Source organism: Triturus cristatus, chromosome 7 (assembly GCF_964204655.1).
Source record: "Triturus cristatus chromosome 7, aTriCri1.1, whole genome shotgun sequence".
NCBI lineage: Eukaryota > Metazoa > Chordata > Amphibia > Caudata > Salamandridae > Triturus > Triturus cristatus.
This window is the reverse complement of record NC_140590.1, coordinates 612,279,029-612,302,245: the sequence shown is the minus strand read 5'-3', so window position 1 is coordinate 612,302,245 and position 23,217 is coordinate 612,279,029.

Here is a 23,217-nt window from a genome sequence, read left to right as displayed (position 1 = left end):
GTGGGACGTTCGATGGGTGTGACATTCTGCATCAGGAAATTCCCAGTGAAGCTTCTGCCTCCCCTCCCTGTGCAGGGAATGGGAGAGGAGAGGGGTGCGCAGTGAGGATGGGAGACTCGGTATCCAAAGGGGGGAGGGATTTCGGGGTTGTAGTGGGAGCTGGGGGAAGCGGGAGCTCGGGTTTAGTAGTAAGTTCAGTAGCATGCACGAGTGCAGAGAATTATATCGGGGGAGGGTGTAGGAGAGGCAGAGGAACAAGGACCAATGAACAAGGACTGCAGGAGTTAATCTTCTGTCATTCAATGACCTTTATAGCCGCAAGATCATTTTCCTGCAGTTGTACATGGCCAGAGAATTAGTTCCTCCTTTTATTTTTTTGAACAAATGTTTTTTATTGAATTTCGCAGCTAAGTCTTTACAACGTTGCAAATTGGAGACTTGCAAGATTTCACAAATACACACAACCCGACTGTGATGCATGTAAGAAACAACAAACAAACTTTTATTGGAATGCTGATGCTTTCCTAGTGATTGATGAAGAAACATGGATTTGTTGTTGCCTCTGAGGACTTAAACACATGTGTTTGCTCATTGCCACCAGTTTGGTTCACTGGCATGTTACACAGCTTGAAAGTCAGTAAAACAAGAAAGTTAACTGCGGGGCCAAAGTGAAAGTGATCGCGGGTGAAAAATGCTACCGCCGGCCCCAGCTTGCAGTGCATGTGCGCGAGTAGTGCGCGCACAGCAGGAACCACGCCATATGGTACCTCTGCTCAAGCGCGAGCCCGCGCACATGCACTGCAAGCTGTAGCCGGCGGTAGCATTTTTTGAAGCCCTTACTTAAAGTCTTGCCAGAACAGCGCAAGCGCTGGGTCAGGCGAGACCTAAAAATGGCCTAGGATTACACAGTTTGATTAGGTGGTGAAGCCTGGATGGATCCCATGTATTATTGTTTCACAATTTAGCTACTAGCTGAAAATCTCTTACTCCTGTTTTACATCAAATATTAATGTGTATTTATATAGTGCACAACTCACCCAGTAGGGTATCCTGGGGCGGAAGCAGGAACTGTATGGGCCGAGCCAAGGTCAGGGCTAGCTGAAGGGCCAGATCTTCAGTTTCTTGCAGTATTCAAGAACTGCAGAGCAGACTCTGATGTGCAGGGGCCAGTTGTTCCAGGGTTTAGAGAAAGGGAGCAGAAGCCACAACCTCCGGATCTGGTTCTAGCTCAGCATAGGTGTCTGCCAGGTTTGTGCTTATGGGGTTGTTGAGGTACATGGGGCCAATGTAGTGTATGGATTGTGTGTGTGTGTGTGTGAGGAGTTTGAAGACTACCTGTTTGTGGATTGGGAGCCAGTAGAGTTCTTTGAGGTGTGGGGTGGTGTGAGCCCGGGGTGGGAGGTTGAGGGTGAGCATGACTGCTGAGGTTTGTTTGATATGGAGTCCTCCGGTCAGTTGAGTATTGACTACAGCATAGAATGATTGCCATATTCCAGCTTGCTGATGGTGAGGGTTCTGCGAGTTCTTGAGCATATTGTTTGTGTGGAGGCAGGAGACAGAGTCTGCGTTCACTTGGCAGGTCATGTTGAGTTGGTTATCGATTAGTATTTTGAGGTTCTTTGTGTCGGTTGCTAGGTTGGGAGTGGGTCCAAGTTCGGCAGGCCACCAGATGGAGTCCCAGAGCAAGCTGTCTTTGCTGAAGAGTACAACCTCTGTCTTAACCATGTTGAGCTTCAGGCAGTTGGTTTTCATCCATCTGCTGACTTCAGACAAGCAGGCAAAGATCTTGGTCCAAGAATGTTGATGTCTTCTTACAGAAGGAGAGGATACCCTTAGTGTTGTCATATAGTATGTATTGATTCCATGGGTGCGGATGATACTGGCGAGTGGGGTCACGTAGGGGGTTGGACCTAGTAGGGCTGAGTGCGTACTCTTCAGGAACTCCGTAGATGAAGTTAATGGCATCTGAGGTGAAAGAGTCCAGACTAACCGATTTGTTTATCATCTTTTCCATTACTTATGCTAGGTGGTGCAGCACGGAGATAGGCCAGTAGTTGGCTTGCGTCTTGGGGTCTGCTGAGAGTTTCTTGAGGAATGGGAGTACTATGGCATGTTTCCAGGTGTCTGTATAGGTGGCCGTGATTATTGAGTCATTCAGGATCAGGGTGAGGGATGCGCTAATAGGATTCAGTCCTTTAATGAAGACATGGTGAGAGCAGGGCTCCAAAGGAGCTCCGGAGTGTATGGACAGCATGTTCGTTGCAGTTTCTCGAGCAGTGATGTGTGTCAGGGTGGTCCTCTGGGTGTTGGTAGAAATGGGCAAGAGACCTGCAAAGGTGGAAGGGCCCAGATGGGGCTCAAAGTTTTCATAGATGCTTGTGATCTTGTTGCTGACAAATAGGGACAGCTGGGTGCAGAAGTCTTGAGACGGTGTTAGGCTAGTTGAGCTTCCTGCATGAGAGGTGAAGTCTGTCACAGTGGCAAAGATTTTTAAGGCGCTGTTGGTACTTCTTTCAATGCAGTTAGTAAGCACACAGCATTTGTTGGTTCTGATTTGCTGATGGTAGCTGATTTGTAGCTGTTCTTTTAAGTGTCTTTCTCCATCTTTATCACCACTATATCTGGAAGTGGAAAGTAGTGTCACCGAGTTTTTTAACCAGATCCAGTCCCACCATGGCTTATTCTGCTCTTTGTTAAACTGGCAACATCTTCAAAGTGCTCTGAAGCTATTACGTAGTATGTAGAGCTGAGGTTCACAAGTGTAACAACATACATTTTGGGATATTTATTGGATCACACCTATGCACTAGGTAAGGGAGAAGTTGCTTCAGTGTTGGAAGTTTGCCTGTCAGTTGAAGACCACATTTTACATTTGTTAATTGTAGGGAGATCAGGTTTCCAAAACCAAAAACCAGGACATACAGTAAGTGTTAGCACAGGAATGTGAAAATGAGTCACTGACACAGTACTACGGTATCACATAGCTCCTGAGACATTGCTATGTACACTTGTTTTTTGGTGATCAAACAGTAAAAATTAAATGGAAATGTCCTTTGGTTAAAAATTGCTAATTTCAACACAGACATATGGGGTACTAAGTGAAACTGGGGTATATGGAGCTACTGGGCCTGTAATAATACAGGATCTGATCTGGCTTCCTGCATGCTCACATTTAGCCATTTTTACCAGCAATCTCATGATCGGGGAGCATGACATGAACCACAAACATCATTGCAAAGGGACTACTTAAAAAGGCAAAAGATACATGTTTGGCAAGCTCTGCTTTTACCCCTTCTCTTGTAGCAATGGGTAAGAAAAGACAGCAGCAGCTCTGCTGGTAGCATAGCTCCCAGGTTTCCCAGATCCATATGTGAAACAAGTTGCTCCACACCAGATTTTCTCTTCATGTAGTCCTGGCTTTATAATGGGTTAGGCAACACTAGAAGTACCAGAATGCAAAAAAATAATGTGACTGGAGCAGCTCGTCACACATAGACCTGGGAAACTTGTCAGGGCCGTAATAAAGGGTTACCTAACCTCGTCCAAGGATTCATATGTCGAGAGGTGTGAAGATGAGTAGCATTTTACGCATCATGAGTGGGCTCATCTGACCTCACAAAACTGCAACAAGTATTTCATTTAATGAAAAATCCCAGGATGCCTGAACAGAGGTAATATAAAAGGGAGTATCCTAGCAAATGGGATAAACGTTTAAAAGGGTCAAATACTGTTATGAAGGGGTTCTGGTGGCATCATAAACACAAAGCCAAAGATTGAATGGCTTAAATGTCATCAATCCAACGGCGGGGAAGAGAGGGTTAACGGTCCAGCACACAGCTTTCCAAATGTATACAATTAAGAACAAGCGTGCAGTTCCAATGAGAGGAGAAGTTCAACTCATCCAAAGTAGAACAATTCGTATCTGTGTGGTTATCATAGGCAGTGTGGTTGTGGAGCACAAGCCCTCACCCACCTAAAGCTGGCTTCATCATCGCGCTGTGCTCCTCATTGGGCTGGCGCTGCAATGGCCAGTGGGCCCCGTGAAGGGGCTCTTTGTTGGAGATATTTTTCACAGTAGCCAAGGAGGGCCAGGTCTGTATGTTGTGTGGAGTGGATTGGCTAAACAAGTAAAAGGAAAGTGAGAAAATGTTAATTAACTAAAAATGCCCTGAAACGATTAATTTAATATGGTGAGTCTTTGTTAAGGTTAAAACAAGATTTGACCTCTGGGCATGTCAATGTTCCCGAAGGTATAAACAGGTTAACATGTTTCTTGCCTTATTCAGTCCCCTAAAGGATCAATAGCAATTCATCAGGACCAAAGTATGTGCCTAATCTACATAAAAGATTCCTAGATTCAGAACGTGAAGGAAATCTATGTTAGTGGTATGCTATAATTACAAATTCTCTAAGATACCCGTAGATTGTCACCCCTATTTAAGAGACTTCCATTAGTGCCTCGTAAAACCAGAATCCTCTTCAGGAAAGGGCCTCTTGAGGAACCCATGGATGTTCGGACCCTAATATCACTTGCTTGTAGCGTGAAGTAAGCAACATTATGTTATATCAGGCATATAATCCCAGATATTGTGAGGCCTTGAAACTGGGATAATTAAAGTTACACGGTTGAATGCATTATTGATTACAGATTTTCTAAAGTACAGTTACCTCTACAAGGAAGTGTCCACTGCAAGCAAACTGACCCACGTATAGGGTATGAGATATGCTTTGTCAACCAATTAGATTCAGCAGCGGGTTGACTGATTATTTGGAAAAAAAGGAGCTTTTTTACCTGGCATCTGAAAAGGGTTTGATCTCATTGGGTTCATAGTTGCATGGTAAACTATGGCTAGCTTTAGAAGTGAACAGCGCTAGAGAGCACCCCGGGTGTCGTAACGAGAAGGCAAGATGGCTGCCACCAGGTGAATATAGGAGATATGTATGAGCTTTATTCTACATTGTATATAGATTTGTGGCATAAAAATAAAGCCTTTAACATACACAATGTCTAAACAGGAGCCAGTGAGGTGTTTTTAGCTAGCAAGATATGGGGTGGACTTTTTGAGGCCCAAGAATAAAAGCGCTTCTGGGTTTTCTAAGATCTGGACTTTAAGCAACATGTCGTTTGGTAATCTAACTAACAAAGCATTGCAATAATCCATCCTGAAGAAAACTAAGGCTTGGATAAAATCCTTCCATTCTGTTGTCATAATGAAAGGAAGGGTTACTTTTTAAGACTCTTAAAAGGCAGAAATCTATGGAATATAGTTTGTTAAAAGGGTGGGAAAACATTAATTCTGAAATGACGATCACCCCTAAATTACATGGGGGCTGTGGTGCCTGAACAGCCTCCAATTCTGATGGCCATCAGTTTTGAGACCAACTGCTTTGTAGTATCAAAGATTACTATTTCAGCCATTTAATATAGGGGAATTTTTGTTCAATGCCAAGGAGACAGTCCTTTAAATTAAGGGAAATTTCGTCAGGGGTTTCTTGTAGCTTGAGGACCAAATGTGCATCATCATCATAAGTATGAATGGCAATTTATATGAGATCAGTCAAATGAGTCACATACAAGTTAAAGAGTGAGGGGCTTAGCACCAAGCCCTGGGGGAGGCACTAACAGGATAGGCTTAGGCGACAATCTATAGTAGCCCAGCATCAACAAACAGGCCCGGCCCTGTAAAAATTATATAAACCAGACCAGGACTTTACCCGAAATATAGCCTGCCTCAAGTCTTTGGAGTAGAATGGATTAGGAGATGGTATCAAGGCTGCAAATACTTTTAGTAAAAGTCACCACTCCATTTCCATCCAAGCTGTGTCTGGGTTGGGGGAGGGTCCTTAACCCCAACAGACTCTGCCTGTAAAGTCTGACGGATGCTTCTGATTGAGTTACATTGTTACAAAATTTCAAAATGTCCCTTGTGGGGTTTTTAGATTCTAAAATCAGTTTTTCTGGAAGAACTCATCCTTTGATTTCCTTATATTTTTGTAAAAGGAATGTAAGTGGGCCGAGTATATTTCTTTCAAATGTGGTTCATAGCCTTTCCTTCATAATCATTGCAATCTTTTTTCGGTTCTTCAGTGTACCAGAGGGCTGAGGGTTTAGCCCATCTAGGTTTGAATGCTTTTATTGGTATCACTTGGTCCAGCGAGGATGAGCTCCAGTTATTTATGGCATCAGAGTTGTGTGTGGGGTTGTCCTCAGTGAGGATGGGACATGAAGGATGTAGCACTTTATTCCAAACTTCAGAGGTCAGTTTTTTCATGCTGTCAACAGGAATTTCAAAGTGGTCAAGGGCAGGGAACGGCCATGCAAAATGGTAAATTTAAAAGAAATCAGACTATGATCAATCCCAGTCAACTTGGGATACTTCAAAATTGATGCCAAAGAAGGGAACATAAAATGGCATCAAATGTATGGCCATCTTTGTAGGTGGGCTCTCTATTGTTTTCTGGAAGTGAAGAGGGGCAATAATGACTACAATTAACAGTGTCCAAATCTGATTTGTTATCAAGATTAATATTAAAATACCCAGAAAAGTTTTATTGGCATTAAGAAGACATGCTGACACAGATTCAAACAAGCATTGGCATAGCCAATAGGTCTCGCCTTTGGGACCTTATAAGTATTTAGTTATGCAGCACAATATCATTGGTACAACAGCATCAACTGTTGCATGGCTAAACACTTATAAGGTCCCAAAGGCGAGACCTATTGGGTATGCCAATGCTTGTTTTTAACTGCGGTCTTTATCTTAGTGTCTTGTTTCTCTGCAATGTTTAATCTAAACAAAACAGTTCAATGCTGAATAAGATCTGTGGTGTATGTTTGCAGGACTGGGTGGGTGACACCTCACTATTTTTACCCATAAACCCACACCACACCCACACACTTCTACAACAGTAATCAAACTCCAGGAAATCTGCGAGTGAGCCACCCCCACAGGCGATATGGCAATAGATGTAAATTGTCATAATGCTATTTTTAGGAGCCGTAGTACACATTCCACTGCAACAGTTAACATTCCCACGGTAATATATGTTTGTCGCTAGAATTCTATAATTAAATCACTTGCCAATTTAGATACTCCCTAAATCAAAACTAAATTAATTGAATATGAAGTAATTGGAGCCCTCTATTACATTCTTCTACATCCTACATAACTTGTGCCGTTCAGAACTGCTTGCACGGGGCAAAAGTGAAAGCGTTTCACTTGCGGGAGCGAGCAGCGCCAGGAGCAATAATTGCTACCATATGGCGCCGCTCGCTCCCGCAAGATGTGAACGCGTTGCCATTGAAGGCAATGGAGCGCGCGCACGTTTTTGGCGATTGCTAAAGGTCTTTTTGCCTATGCAGCGCAGGTGCGCTGCGTAGGCGAGTCCTAAAAATGCATTGATAAAAATATCAGTAGGCCTTGGTGGTTCGTACATGAGAATGCATTTAAAGGAGATTTTATGTAGTATTTTAAAAATTAGAGCCAGCACTTCTACTCCCTCAATTGGAGAAAAGAGACAATCGAAGATCTAAAGATACTCTTTATAGAAGCACAACACTCCACCTCCCCGTTTTGATGTTCTATCAGAATGTTAAATAAGATAGCCAGACTTAGAAGCTAAGAATATTTCTGGTGCAAAGTCACTTTTTTTAGCCATGTCTCTGTTGTGAAAAAGCAGTATAAATTGGTCTCTTTAATTATAACGTGAACTTCAGAGTAGTGTTTAATTAATGATCGTAGATTGAGAAGTCATATTTAAAAGTTGGTGAAGTATCCTTGGGACACTGACATAGGAATGGTGACCCTTGGACATTGACACGGGCATTGAGCAGAGCATAGTGGCTCTGGTGCACTGACATGGGGACACAACCTGGCAAACAGACACACGGACATGAAGATATTGGTTCTGTTACATGGACATTGCTATTCGGACAACAATGTGGGGACACTGATATATAGACCTTGTGACCGACACGGGAATTGGGAAAAGCACATTGAGTCTGACTTTGATACATGGGGATACAGACACACAGTGTCACTGAGAAGGGCACTAAAATTTACACAAGGTCATTGTCATAAGAGGCCACAGAGACATTAATGTAAGGACACAAAGACTAGGCCTGTGAGATTGACTGGGGGACTATGGACAGTTCGTACGGGGGCATAAGAACAAACAAATATATTGTCCCAACATTGTTTTTAAACAGCCCTTAGCACCGGGCAAGCATTAGATTGGCAATTGCTGTTCATCAGCAATACTTCCTAAGTATAAGAGAAAATGCCTCTTTTTGCATGATCACACCCAATGTTTTGGATTGATGCTGCTGGTTTTTCGACTCTGAATGTGCACTGAGTCCTGCCAAATAGGTCTGAGTGCCTGTGCTCTGACCCTTAAACATACATGTCTGATTGGTTTATCCACAACAGGCATAGGTTAACTTACTTATAAGTCCCTAGTATATGGTACCAGAGGTAAACAGGGCTTGTACAGTAAAGTGTTCCTCGTAGACTGCAGCTCTTTTTGTGCCACTGTGAGCGTAACAAAGCAAAGCATGACTCCCAGCCTGCCATTGCGGACTGGCAGAGCAGTTTTCGAACTACTAACTCGACTTTGCTATTTAAAATAATGACAAAGCACAGATCTTTCTTTTTAATGTATACAAGTCACCCTTAAAGCAGGTCTATCGACCCTAAAGGCAGGGTGCTATATATCAAAAAGTGGAACATGTGGTTTATGTGTTCTTACAGTTAAAACCCAAAATGGATGTTTTTATTGTAGAAAGGTTAGTAACCCCATTGGCAAGTAAGGGGTTATATGCTGACCACTCAGTTGTGCTAAATTCTGAATGAGACTATTAAAGTTGGTACTTCGAGGTATCAAAAGAATTGCTGCACTAAATCTGACTTGATGCTAAAGTCAAATTTAATGTAACTCTTACGTAAATGGCAACTTTGGAAAGTTGCCACTCTGGTGCTCAAGATTTTCCAGTGACAGTTTACGGTTGCTGGCCACAAGATTGTCTTCTGCCCTCCTGGAGAGTGTGTGAATGACTCTCAGGAAGGAACACGTTGGAAGAGATGTTCCCTCTCCCTGGCAGGATGACCAAACAGGATGAGCGCCCAAAAGGCGAGCTTCAAAGGGGAAGCTGCTTTTGAATGGCAATTGGTTGACATTCTAGAGGGGCTGCGAATTTTGTTCTGGTAGACAGGTGGTATCGAGGACAACCTGTCTACCAAACAGGTGGAAAACAGTTTTTTCACAGGGTGAGATTCTGAGCGCCACACACCACACGCCACTTGGCAGTGGGCATAATGTTGCATTCTGGGTTAGCTAGGTGCCACACTTTGCAGGAACCCATCATCATATGAGAGGGGACCTGGTAGCCTGTAGTATAGAGGTCAAGTTCTGGCCATAAAAGTGGACCACTTGGCAGCAAGACCTTCACTCACATCTATGCTGAAGAGTGGACCAAAGAAAGACTGCCCTGCTGTTCCCTGGACCCAACAAAGAGAGACTGCATCACGACTGGTCTGCATCTGCTGATCCTTGGGCTAGTAAAGAGAGGTCTGTTCCTGTGGTGTCCTTCTAGAGGAAAAGTTGCCCCAGGCCTCAGACAGAAGGAGTGACTCCAAGAGTCGGTTGGCCACAGCTGAATCAAGATAAGAACATTTATCTTTTGTGTGAAAGTGAGGTATGATTAGTGTGGAAGACCTTTTGTGCAGAGGAAAGCTGCATTGATCAGAGTGATTCCCGGCTGGACGAGGTTTGATTTGAATGTGTGTTAGTGAGTCGGTAGAAAACCTCAAAAGTTGCAGCCGAGTCTGCTGGACCGGGAGTCATGGAGTGCAGTTTGGTCCCCTAACTCACCAGGCAAAAGGAACAACTTGTTTCGCTGTAAATGGAGACCAGTGGCAGTTGGTTTTTGGCTGGACTTCAACTGAACTTCGAGGGACATCGACCTCTATGGGCCCCTCAACATGAAAGTATGGCCTGGACCCACTGGTTTTATTCCTTCTTTAAAGTATATTTAACATCTTGTTGCTAGACAGACAGTACCATCCTGCGGTACAATGTCATATATAAGTGCCAATGAATACACAGAATTGTCTGGCACATATTAAGCAATGAGAATAGGAGATAGTCCCCTCCTCCTGTTCGGGCCAAATGAACCGTACAAAAAGTTAAGAGAAAGGCACTTTCATGAAAGGAAATATCAGTGGAAACAAAACCACACTAGATTTGTGAATAGTACTTTGGCAAAGACATTCGGGAGTAGATTAGCAAACACTTCTTTCCAGGTTTGCATCACTTTTAAAAAAAGTTCTCATTACGACATCTAGGGCAGCGGTCAAACTGCCAGATCACAATACCAGTGGTCGGACCTTAGAGGGCAGGAGGAAAGACCGCTGCCTACATCAGGCTCAAGGAGTGCTTTGGGGTGGTGTTCGGATTGTAACCCCCACTATGGAGCCAGTCCATGCGCAGGCTCCGACGAAGGGATTATACTGTCTCTTCCCCTCACCATTTACATGGTGGTTCCACTGCCAAGTAAAAGCAGACAGAAAGGGACTTTTGGGGCCCCAAGCAGGGCTTCAAATCCTGTGGGCCTCTGGAATGTAGCCAGGAGGGCTCATGTGGTGTCCCCCAAACATCCATGCACAGTGTGCCAGGCACCAAATGGATCCCTTTTTCTACTGCGACTTGTGCTGCAGTCCTTTTCTGGTATTTCAAAAGAATAGAGGTCCCTTGTACTAAAATGTTAAATCTGTTATTCACATAGAAATACAATGATACCTATGTTTTGACTGTCCATCTGGATTGTTAACAGTTGGTACTATCAGACAAAGGGAGGAACCAAAGGCGTTTTCCTCCATTATTTGGCGATAAATGTAGGGCTACACACAAATGTATTTGGCTTGACCAATGGCACAAGATCACTGAGAAAAAAGGTTTACTGGCGTTTTCACGTTGTGGTACACTTAACTAGAGAATTATAAAACATTTGAAGAGAATTTTGTCTGAGATTAAACCATAACCTAGATTTACAAAATTCAAATCGATAATGCGTAGGAACATGTGGTTCATGCAAGAGAAAAAGAGGGGTATCAGGAATGAGTGAAAAAGGCAGTGGGCAAGACAAAAACTTTGCTATATAAAGAACTCCTGTGACTAATGGGGCTGGGCCATAGAATTGGATGGGCTAAAGTAATTCCATAAGAGTACCAAAGGAAGGTGATTCAATCCTGTAGTAAGGACTTTGAAGCTTGTTTACAGTTAGAGACCCCTGATCAAGTTATTCTGGACTATGTACAAATAATTGTAAAGAAGTACAGACTACTCTTACTAGGAAGGGGTTAAGGGTAATCAGCCAAGGACTGAAGTGGTTTTATATACATTGTACAAAGGCTCACAAAGCTCTGATAAATGTTCTTCATCCGAAACCTAGACATAAAGAGGCAATGAAGGAGGCCAGAAAACAGTATTATATGGTTTGTAAGGCCCAGAAGAATGACCTTAAAAGGGAAGTTTGGGAACAATAGGTGGTTGCTTGTGCTTGAAGGGATAGTGTAGCTTTTTGGAGAGTGGTGAATCCGCCCCTCTTCCATGAGGCGACTTTATCAGATAAGGCTCAAACTATCCCAGCACAGAAAGGGGTTGCCCATTTTGTGTCTATCTTTATTAAAGAATACTCTCCATTGCCAGACATGACCTCTTAGAGAAGGGGGGAGTTACATTTCGACGGGCCGAAGTATCAGAAGCCATAATTACCTGATCAAGTGGAAAGGCACCTGGCCTAGATGGGGTGCTGGGGGGACCTTTTTAATTCGTGTATAGACCTCTGGGTGCCCATAGTTACCCAACACTTAAATGCCGCTGTGTCCCGTTTCCTTGCAAAAATCGATAATAGTGAAGTCCCGATTTTCAAAAAGGGGAATCGCGTCGATTCTGCCTGCTACCGGCTAATTTCTCTGTTGGATGTAGAAGTGAAAATCATTGGCTGGATATTGTTGAATCATCTGACAGATTGGGCAACGAATTGAAAAGCTACTGTTAGATATTCAATATGGCTTCATACCGGGGCAGGGGACAATAGAACAAAATCTGAATCTTTACTTACTAATTAATAAGTATACGAAAGCTACAAAAAAGGATAGATTCTTCTTGCCTCCATGGACCTTAGTTCATCCTTTGATACTGTTCATGGATCAAGGCTTTGAACCATGGGAGTAGATGCTGCCCTTGCAGCTTTCTTTCATGTTCTTCATACAGGGTTAGTAGCCTCAGCTAGGTTCGGCCCTAAAGGGAAATGTACTACTCATTTTAACATAGGGAAAGGAGTTCATCAGGGCTGCATATTAGCTCCCCTGGTGTTTATTATATATATTTAACAGTTAAAGCAATTTTTAGTGGAACATTGTAAGGATATCCAAAGTTGTGGAATAGGCAGATTCCAACTTGATTATATGCAGACGATATGGTCCTTATCACACGTACTATCAGTTTGAAGCTTCTGTTAGACTTATTTCATGAATTTATGGGCAGTTTGGATTTAAAAACCAATCTAACCAAATCATATCTATTATGGTGTTAGGCTCGAAAAATGTGAAAAACAAAATGCATTAGATTAATGGACATCTGTGAGAAGTTGGCCTGGCATATGTTGTTCCTAGTTATAGGGACACCTTGCACCAGTCCAATTCGACTCTTATTGATGATAGGTTTAAGACAACCTTTAAAGAAAGCTATCCTAGTGGTAGCTGTGGAGAGCAGCCTTCAGGCTAAGTCTTGAAGGAGTGTTAAGCTTATTGTTTTACCATAATAACCTCTTGAATGACCAAATGAAAGAGTAGCCCACACAGGTATATATATAAAATATATGTATTTATTCTAAGCAGAATCCCACAGACACTTTATGTGACTAGTGGCAAAGTTACACTTCAAACAAGCATTTATAAACACAATAAATAGCACAGAAATCAATGGGCCCCAGGGGGGGACCAAACCATATACTAAAATAGTGGTATAAGAACCACGACAATTCTACAGGCAATGCCTAGGGCATTCAGGATCGCTTGCCCCTTCAGAATCCACCCACAGTTATGAGGAAGGGGACCCACGGGAGGCGTGTGCAGTGCGAGAAGCTGCTGTCGGGATCTCAATGTTAGCCTATGGAGAATGTCGCGGTTGAATATTTAAAGTTAAAGGACACTTCTAGCAGTAGTACAAAGTTAAGACTTGAGACTTAAGGCTTTGGAGAGCCCACCACCACGGAAGTACCGAAGTACCACTGTTACCTGCCCCAGGGAAGCCGGGTGCATAGGTCGATTCTGGTGTCGGGTCGCGGGCTGATTTTCAATGGAAAAGTAGTCCAAACTGCTGCTAGCTGAAAGCGTCGCTGAAGTCGTGAAGATTAAAGATTTAGGAAATGTAGAGAAGGACCTGATAGCAGAGGGGACAGAGTCTGGGTCACGGCACAGTGACCAGGGAGCTCACAGGAAGGAGCTCGTGGATGTCGGGTGCTTCAGGTGAGAAAGGTACAGCTGGGCTCTGCAGTCACGGGCTCCGGGAGGCTTCAAGGAAGGCCAGCTTCTGGAGGGCGACTGTCCCACGTCGGATGAGGGTCGCTGCAGTTTTAGTGTCCCGATTGGATCCACTAAGCATTGGCAACCGCAACCCACGCAAGATGTACAAAGCAGCTGCTGGTGCAGACCCACGAGGTCTGAGGGTGCTCTCCTTTGCAGGGAGCATAGAGCAGGCCTGGAGCAACCAGGGGAACTCTTGGAAAAGTAGATTGTCCTCCGTCAGGGCCCCCAAGTTGAGAGACAAGGGACCGCGGAAGGCAGCAAAATGGAGTGCGTAAAAGGGCTCCCACGGGCCACCGGAGCGGACTAGGGAGCTGAGCTTTGGCACGGATGCTGCTTAAAGGTTGGCTCAGAAATGGGCCAAAGCATAACTTCCCCACTGGTCGGGGTCGTGTGCTATGCAAGGGATGGCTGGGGTCTCAGGGTATGCAGGGATCTCGGCACCCACGTGGTCTACGGTGCTCAGACTTGCTGGGCACGCTCACAGGACTCTGGGATGCACTGGAGACCCACCTCAAAGTTGATGGAAGGCGTCGAAGTTCGTGAGAGCAGCAAAGTTCCAACCGGGTATCTTGCAGTCTTTTAGGTGCCTGCCAAGCAGGGGGATAACTCCTTTATCCCAAGGGAGATTTCTTCAGTCAGCTGGGCAGCAGCTCGTCGAAGGTCAGTTCTGTAAAGTTCTGGACGAATCTAAGGCTCTAGGGCAAAGTTATTCCCATATATCCCCAAGATTAGGGGATGGTTCCAAATAGAGCCTACCAATCAGCGTAGAGGCGGGAAAGGGTGGCTACACCCACTTCCCTTTGTGTGTTTCCCACCTGGGCGAGGGGCAGGATGCCCCTGAACCGGTTCCAGGCGGTGTATGCAGAATTGGGGCTCTGCAGCTGCCAACGTGCAACTCTGAATGGACATTTGGTGCACCCACCCTGTTCCAATCCACATATCCTGTCTGGGGAGGTGCTGGCACCTCCCTGCCACAGGAGCCCTATTGTCCAGATGGCGAGGCTGGGGTTTTCCCCAGCAACAGCCAGCCAGAGTCGTGTAGGTGGCGGACAGTAGCCATTTTGTGGTACATGTGCACTTTTAAATTGGTGTCTAAATTCTACCGCTTTTCCCATATCACCCTCCTAGCAAGGGGGAATCGTACCCTCATGCCCATGGCTGGACTGGGGGTATGATTCCTTCATGTGTGACACCAAACACGATATGGTTCTGTGTAGCCATTCCCAAGTTACAGCGATGACGCGATAACTCATAATGAGGTTAAGAGTATATGGTATGGCTACACTACAAACAACCCAGTAACGATTTTACGAAGGTTGCAGAGAGGTCCTACTCACGTAGGGGTCCCCCCTCACACATACCTCAGCACCCAGCCCTGTAGGATTACCAGAGCCTGCCATAGGGGTGACCTATGAGAGTAGATGTGCTGTAAGGGTGTGGGATATAGGGTACCTACATCCCTGTAAGGGGTGCTAGCACCACCTTACCCAGACTACAGTAGTGGTCTGGTGGTGTCAGTTTGTGCGGCTGTTCCAGGGTGGCACAATAAGTGCTGCAGCCCTGGTAGGCCTACTGGGGGACCCATGCCCTGGGTACCTAGGGTACCATCTACAAGGGACTGGTAGGGCATGCCCAGCATCCAATTAGGTTTGTACCTAGAGTACTTTACATCAGTTTTAGGGAGAAAGCAGATAGGCTGGGGTCCTGGATAGCAGGATCCCAGCCAGACTAGTCAAAAACCACTTAAATACCAGGCAAAAAGTTGGGGGCAACCATTAGTCAGATTCCACTCTCCTACATAACCCCCCCCCCCCAAACGAAAGGAGATAAGGCTAACCTTGTCCAGATAAGCCTTTATTTCCTGAGTGGCCATATAAGGAAGAACCTGTACTAACATGGTTGCTCCCTGTGTCATGGTCCACTTGGGAAATCCTACCCCAAGGGGTTCTAGAGTTTCTCCAAAGTCTAGGGAAATTACCTGTATTGGTTTTTGGGTCAGAGGTGGGCTGGTGGGGTGTCTGAGTCTGGAAGTGAGGCCCTACTTGGGTTGGTCTCAACCTCCTCAGATCACTGGCCACTATGGAAGCCTTTCTGCCCATGACTGTGTCATATCTGGCCCTAAGGGTCAACCTCTGGCTGCCTACAGCTGGGGGTTGGATCCCTTTGGCTGGAATAGTGGAGGGTCCTGGAAGGTTTGGGGCAACTAGGCCCCAGTTTTCCCTGTTCCCAACAACATCCATTTGAGGGGTGCCTATACCTAAGGGTAAGGGGGATCCCTCAGTTTGTAGAGGAATTTTCACCTGGCTGAAACTACTCTGCTGGGTGTTCCTAATCTGTTGATGAGGGGGTTCCTCTGCACAGGGGCCCAGTAAGGGTCCACTGACCTCCCTGACCTCTGCAGCCCTGGGCTGACTGAGGCAGGGTAGAGAGGGGCAGGATACCTGCTCCAGACTGGGTACCACCTTGGAAGGGTCCCCTGCCATCAGAGAGGTGGGCAGGCCAGGCCTGTCCACTTCTGGGGCAGTTACCTCACAAGGGTCGGGGTCAGTTCCCTGAGAAACTTGACCCTTACCTGTAGTCTGGTGGGGGGAGGACTGTTCCTCTTCCCCTATGCTCTCTGTTTGGGTAGAGTGATCCATAGTTTCAGGCTTCACTCTTTCTATTTTCTCCTGGGGTGCAGGTGAGGCCCTCAGGGTCTCATCCACTCTCTCAGGGATTCCTACCATTTTGAAATGGGCCTTGTGGTCAACCTCAGCCCAGGCTGAGATTTCCAGATCATTCCCCAGTAGACAATCTACAGGCAAGTTTGGGGACACTGCCACTCTCTTTGGGCCAGTGACCCCTCCCCAGCTGAGATTTACTACTGCCATGGGATGGTCTGTCCTGATTCCATCAATATTGGTCACCTGGTAGCTAAATCCAGGTAAAAGCTGTTCTAGGGGCACTAGCCTCTTGGTCACCATGGTGACACTGGCCCCTGTGTCCTTATAGGCCACAGCCTTCTGACCATCGATCATGGGCTCTTGTCTGTACCTGCCCAGAATACTGGGGCTCATGGTAAAGTTGGCAAACCCCATGCCACCATCACAGACTAGAGTTGCTTGTGCAGGGGATCTGGTTAGGCCAGAGTCTACTGGTGTTCCCAAAGAGAACCCAACTAAGTTTTTGGGTGCACTCCCACCACCTGGGGGATTACTACTAGTAGTAACAGGGGGTGTTGGAGCTGGTTTGGGAGGAACATTTTCTTTATTGCCATTCTTTGGACAGCTGTAGTCAGTTTTCCAGTGGCCAGGTTGCTTACACACATGGCAATATGGTTTCTTGTTATTAGAGGAAGTATTTTGGGACCCACCCCCAGCACTTGGTTTTTGGGGCCCTTCAGAGGACTTTTCTTGTTTATCATCCCCACCTTTCTCTTTGGGCTTAGTGGAATCCTTCTTCTGGTCACCAACTTGGTTCTTAGGACTAACCCTGGTTCTGACCCATTTGTCTGCCTTCTTTCCCAATTCTTGGGGAGAGGTCAGATCAGAGTCCACCAGGTGCTGGTGTAAAAGTTGGTTCTGACAATTATTAAGAATCTGCTCCCTCATTATGAGATTATACAATCCTTGATAATCATTAACTTTACTGCCATTTAACCAACCTTCCAGTGCCTTGGTTGCACAATCCACAAAGTCTACCCAATCTTGATTCTGTGCTTTCTGGGTGTCTCTGAACTTAAGTCTGTATTGATCAGTGGTTAAGCCAAACCCATCTATTAAAGCAGCTTTCAAGATATAGTAATCATCAGCATGCTCTTCTCTTACAGAGAGGAGCTTGTCTCTACCTTTATCTGAAAAGGAGAGCCACAGGATTGCTGCCCACTGCTCTACTGGGACCCTCTGTACTCTACAGGCCCTCTCAAGAGCAGATATCCATTTGTGGATGTCATCCCCATTCTGATAGGGGGGCACAATCTTGTGGAGGTTCCTATTGTCAGGGACTTTCTCTCTAACTCTAGGGGTTTCCTTACTGCCACCAGGGGTCTCTAGACCCCACTTCATTGAAGCTTTCTGAAGCTCCAGGGCTTCCCTGTCCAAAGCTAACTGTTCTCTTTTAACCTAAGAAGTGCCACGGGCCGATCTAATCGGCCCTGTGTTAAAAGTGAAAGCGCTCAGGCCGATCTGATCGGCCCATGAGCTGACATTCATTCGGGAGGGGTTTATTCCCTGCTATGCCTGTTAAAAATGGACACTAACCTCTCATTCCCCTCAAGAACACATCCCTCTTTCTTCACTGAGCATTAGTTCTGCATATTCTGGCCGAGTTGCAGATATTTTACTTTATAAAAGTTGCGGGGAAATCTTGTTCACAGAATGAAAACCAGGCTGCTCAGAGCTGCATAGGACCTTCTGCACCACTAGAGGGCGCAAATAGAGACATTGCGCTAATCTGCCGTGAGCCCCAGAGACAGTGCAGTGTGGGCGCGTGACTTGACTGGATCGTGACTGTGAGTTTTGGGGTTGAACTGCAGACAATTTTGAAACTAGCGCAGGTACGGCTCTTTTTATTTTACACAAACAATATCTTGGGTGACACTCAGACTCTGCTGTAAACATGCTGTCCGTTTTTTGTATTATCCTCTCTTTAGCCCCACCCTCCAAATACTCCCACTCGTATTTCCATTTTTTGTTGAGACAGGCCACCGTTACTAATATGGGGTCAGTCCGCTGCTCCATGTGTGCTCCTGTTTGCCAATTGGTGCACTCTCCTGTCTGTTTCAGCCTTCCGGAAGGTAATAAAATTGCATTGAGCCTTTATCTGAGTGAGGGCTGTTGAAGTCAATTTTCCACAGGCCGGCTGACGAGGCCTGCAGTCACGGTCTCAGCTCACCGCCATTGCAGGAGCACAACTGCCTGCACCACCCCTCTGAAGAGCCTGGGTCACAGTGCTGAGCCTGCTTCCAATTCGAGGGACACCTGCACAGTAAGTTCGACTACTTCACTACATGCAGCACGGAACAGGCAGGAGAGCATAAATAACATGATCTGCTTTTATTATTTGCAGTTGAACTCTTCCCAAAGGTATTTTACATGAGAACCAGTAACATTAGACATGCACGCATTATTTTATTGGTAGGCACGGGGTAATTGTTATTTGCATATGAGCCGAAGCCGAGTCTCAAACCCCAGCTCCAAAGTCGTCAGAGATGTAGAGGCAGTGACTTAGTGTAAGAAATTAAATCTACATTGCTGTGTTTTTGTTGCTGGTATGCCACAAAAACACGGCGATGTCGTTTTAATTTCTTGCAGAGATGTAAGCACAGTGACATAGTGCAAGAAATTAAATCATCATCGTCGTGTTTTTGTTGCTGGTATACCACAAAACGAGGCATTGTAGTTTTAATTTCTTGCAGAGAGGTAAGGGCTGTGCCGAAGTGCGAGAAATTAAATCTACATTGCCAGGGCCAGCTTTAGGGCCGTGCGACCGGTGCCACCGCACCGGGTGCTGGCTTCCTGGGGGCGCCGTTTTTGCAAGTTTATTAAGCTTTTGAAGCACCTTCTGCAGCGTTTCTTTCCGCCGGCAATTACCAGGCCTCACATAAATGTCAAGAAAACTCGTGTGATTAATTATCTTCCTGGAGAGAGAGCAGCATTTTGTGTAGTTGAGGTTTTGACTCGTGAAGTTAGTGCAGAGGGTTAATATGCCTGCTGCAAAGAACGTGTACTAAGTAGATTACAGAGTGCATATGATGTAAACAGATTACTGCTTTCAAAAGAGACATCCTTCTGTTACTTGCCATTTATAACTTAAAGTCCTAATATAGAATAATGAGCTATTAACTTTCATCCCAGAACTGCATACACACTGCAAAGTATACATTATTAGAACATTGATTAATGTTGCAAAAGGGTTTAATTTGGCTAGAAATCAATTCGTATTATTAAAGAAAACTCCCAACTATGCTGTTTCTTTTTCGACTCTGTGTTTGTGCTTTTCCACACCAAGCACTCTTAAACTATACTGCCTACCAGTATGGATGACATGTGACTCCTACACTTTCAGTCCTTTGGCTTATGTAACATTTCCTATACACTGATTTACACACGTACGATTAATTGTCTCTGTGTAATGTGTGTGTGATGCAAAGTGCTCGGACACCCTACACTGGTATGAGTGGCGCTATATAACTAATTCAATGCATCTGAGAAAGTGTGGTTATGGTGACTTGGTGACTGTTAAAGGGTGAGGGAATCCGTGGCATAGTTGGTCATTGGGGGGCGCCAACAAACATTGTCGCACAGGGCGCCACCAGCACTAAAGCCGGCCCTGTACATTGCCATGTTTTTGTTGCTGGTATGCCACAAAAACACGGTAATGACGTTTTAATACCTGACACTTGTGTGATATGTCGTTAGAAAGTGGACCAATAATGATGACACATCTGTTATCTATGAAGTGGTATGCAGAACTACATTTCCTGAGCTTCCCTTATGCCATATGCCTATGTGCCTACACAGCTAATGTGAACATCAGTGCTGTGCCTGTCTTACAGATATGCAGGACTGCTTTCCCCAAGAATCCCACATACTACGGGTGACACGATAATTGCAGTGTGTAATCTTTACTTTTCACAATTTTTCGGAACATTTTTTACAATTTTGTAAGACCTCTGGGACCACCATAGACCGATATGACTTAATCTTCTTGCCAGCTATACCATTCAAAATGCTGAGTTCTGGCGATTCCATTCTCTATCTAGGATTGAGGCATACTGGCCATCATGGTAGGACAAGGAAGAATGGCTTGTGATCTTTTGAAACAGGCCAGTGTCATTCAATGCCCCGGTCTCGGACAGCTTAGTGCTGCCAATGGCAGACAGAGGTAAGGCTAACCGAGGCTAAAGTCTATGTTGGTAGGTTGAGCTTGATGCAAGATGAGTGCGGAATCATAACTGTCTTGTGTGTCCAGAGTACAGGTACCACTGAGACCACAATTGGCAAAAGGTACACCAACACTTGAACGGTAAAACAGAAACAAAAAATCATGGCGCAATATTCTTAATAAGGTGGTCTAAACTCATTTTTTTCCACAACTGAAAACCTTTGTGTTAAAATAGTATATTTTACCTCAAGGACTATTTGATTTTGTTATTAGAGTTTTGAGTCATGTGAACACTGCAGGGTAAATCTAGTGAGGTGTGTAGTATAAAAAGCAATGAGACCATACATTTGTACATCGAATTCTGGTAGGTAATTCAGCCACTTATAACTTGTGAATTGTTCCACACTGGGCGAAAACTAATAAGTTAACTTGCAATATTATTTTTTTATGTACCTTCACTTTTTAGTTGTGATTTGGTACTGTTAAGTTATGTGGTAGAACATCCTCTCCATTGCATTGTTTGTAATTTTTTACCATTATATTTTAGTTGTTATAACATGTACTTTATTGTGTCTCTTGCTTCAATCTTTTTATTATGTTTTCTTATTGTTTGGTATGTGTGTGAGCATGTTTTTTTTATTTCTTTCTATCCTTTTTGTTATTGTCAGAACCCCTCTCAGAGGGCCAAAGGGTAAGCGTGAGCTACTGGGCACAACCATGGAGGCAGTGCCGGTGACCTTTTACTTTTATGCTCAGGACCCAACATACTATTTGTCCAGAGTAACTGGGCCAAGCACTACTCCTTTAGCACTTGACTCTGTGATCGCTCTGGCCGAGCAGTCCAACGCTCCTCGTGGGCAGTAGATGCAGGATAAACCAAGGCTCATGTCTTAAAATACTCACCAGTGACTCTAATATGATGATTATGCAGTCCAACGTTAATACTTAGAGTAAAAAGCAGTGTTTATTTCGTATGTTAGACAGCTATAGACTTTTTGGTAACGAAGGGGACATAAAACGAGTGATATTACTTTTCTTTTTAAGTTTTATTGGCACAATGAGGCATTAATGCATCCTTCTTTCTTTGCTTCTCTTCCGTCTCCTCTTTCTGCAGGGTCTTCTGCTTAAGGCCCTTGGAGGTGGAGTCCTGGCTGCCGTTGTCCCTCGGACAAAAGAAAGGCTCAGGTAAGTGTTTTTGCGTATTCTGGATTATAAAGGGGAGGGTATGGGGGACAAAAGAAACTGTCGTATAATGTGAGTGGAATAGGTGGATGGAGTAACTAAAAAGAAAGAAATAATCAATAGCGATGAAGTTCTCAAATTCCTTTTAACTCTTCTCGTTTTTTCCCTTTTTTATTATTTAAGGCTGTCCCTTCTTTTAGGTCTCTTTTCTCATCCCATCCCCCTCACGTCTCTCCTTGAATCCCCCCATTCCAATATCCCCGTAGGTGCCCACGCACCTGGGAAAGCCACGTCCCTCCGGGGCCGTGGCAAGGAGTCTCTGCGTTCTTCTGTGCTGTTTGGCTTCTTGTTCTTTCGGTCTTCTCTCCACCGTCAGGTTCGGGTTTTCCACACTTCACTCCGATCCGGAGTCTTCTTCCCCAAAGGTGCTGTCTCTTCCTCGGTTCATGATTCCTCTTCGCAAATGCTCTCGCTTTCGCCCGCCGCCCTCTGTGTTCCCAGAAGTCTTTTTAACGTGCTCTCTTCACCGTCCTCAGGCGTGTCGCACATGACGTCAGTCAGCTGGTCTTCGCTTGCTCCTTGTTTAAAGAGCTGCTTGCCCATTTTTCTTCCTTGATGTCTTGCTGATAGTAGTAAGGCCAATTGGCGAAGGGGGACTGTAAATATAGGAGGGGAGAGATTCATGAAGGGATGGTATCACACTCCATTTCTTCTATCTCTTCTTCTGTGACAGGGGTTACCTGACTACAGCACACAAAATAATCCACACAGTATCCGCTCAAGGCTAGGACTTGTTAGAGCGGTGCTTCCCCCATGGGTACTCCCACTGTGCTTTCTTTATATATTCTGGCAGATTCTAGGAGGTAACCCCAGGTGCTGCCCACACTAGTGATGTGCATCAAAGGCTGACTTTGGCCTGGAAAGATTCCAAATCATCGACGAGCTCTAACAAGTCTCTCACTATGGCCCTGCTTCCATCTTACACCAACTGCGGTCTTCAGACGACTCCAGGAGCCTGTGCTCCACACCGAGAGGCTCTCACTGATTCCTTCCCATTGTTCAGCTGGATCACAGACACAGGTGATAGCCCACAGTCTCAGTTGAATGGGCAACAGCCAAAATTTCAGTTGTATGGGCGATGGCCCACCACACAGGGTCACAGATGTAGGCAATGACCTCAACAAGATAAGTGCTACCGGGTAACTGCCCGCTACTTCACTGCACCAGTGATGGCGTAGTTGCTGAATTCCACAAGAGAACAAAAGACTATCTCACAATACCAGTCCTGACTGCAACAGGTGCATCAAACTCTGTTGACTTAGATCCCCTTGCCAGGGTGCCAACTGGGCCTCGCTCCCTCCAGGTTCTCTCCTTTTCCTCACAGTATCCGCTGGTCTTGGTAGGCAGGCTGCTGGTGTTCCAGGCACAGGGCATGTATTCTTGGTTCATGGGCGATGGCCCCTCACCTGTATGGGAGACTGGCACGCCTTGGTCCTGATTTCAGTAGCAAGAAGTCTTGGTGATCTTTCCTTTCCTGATGAGGCGGTGCTATTCAACAAAGTTTGGGGCATGGGCTCCCAAC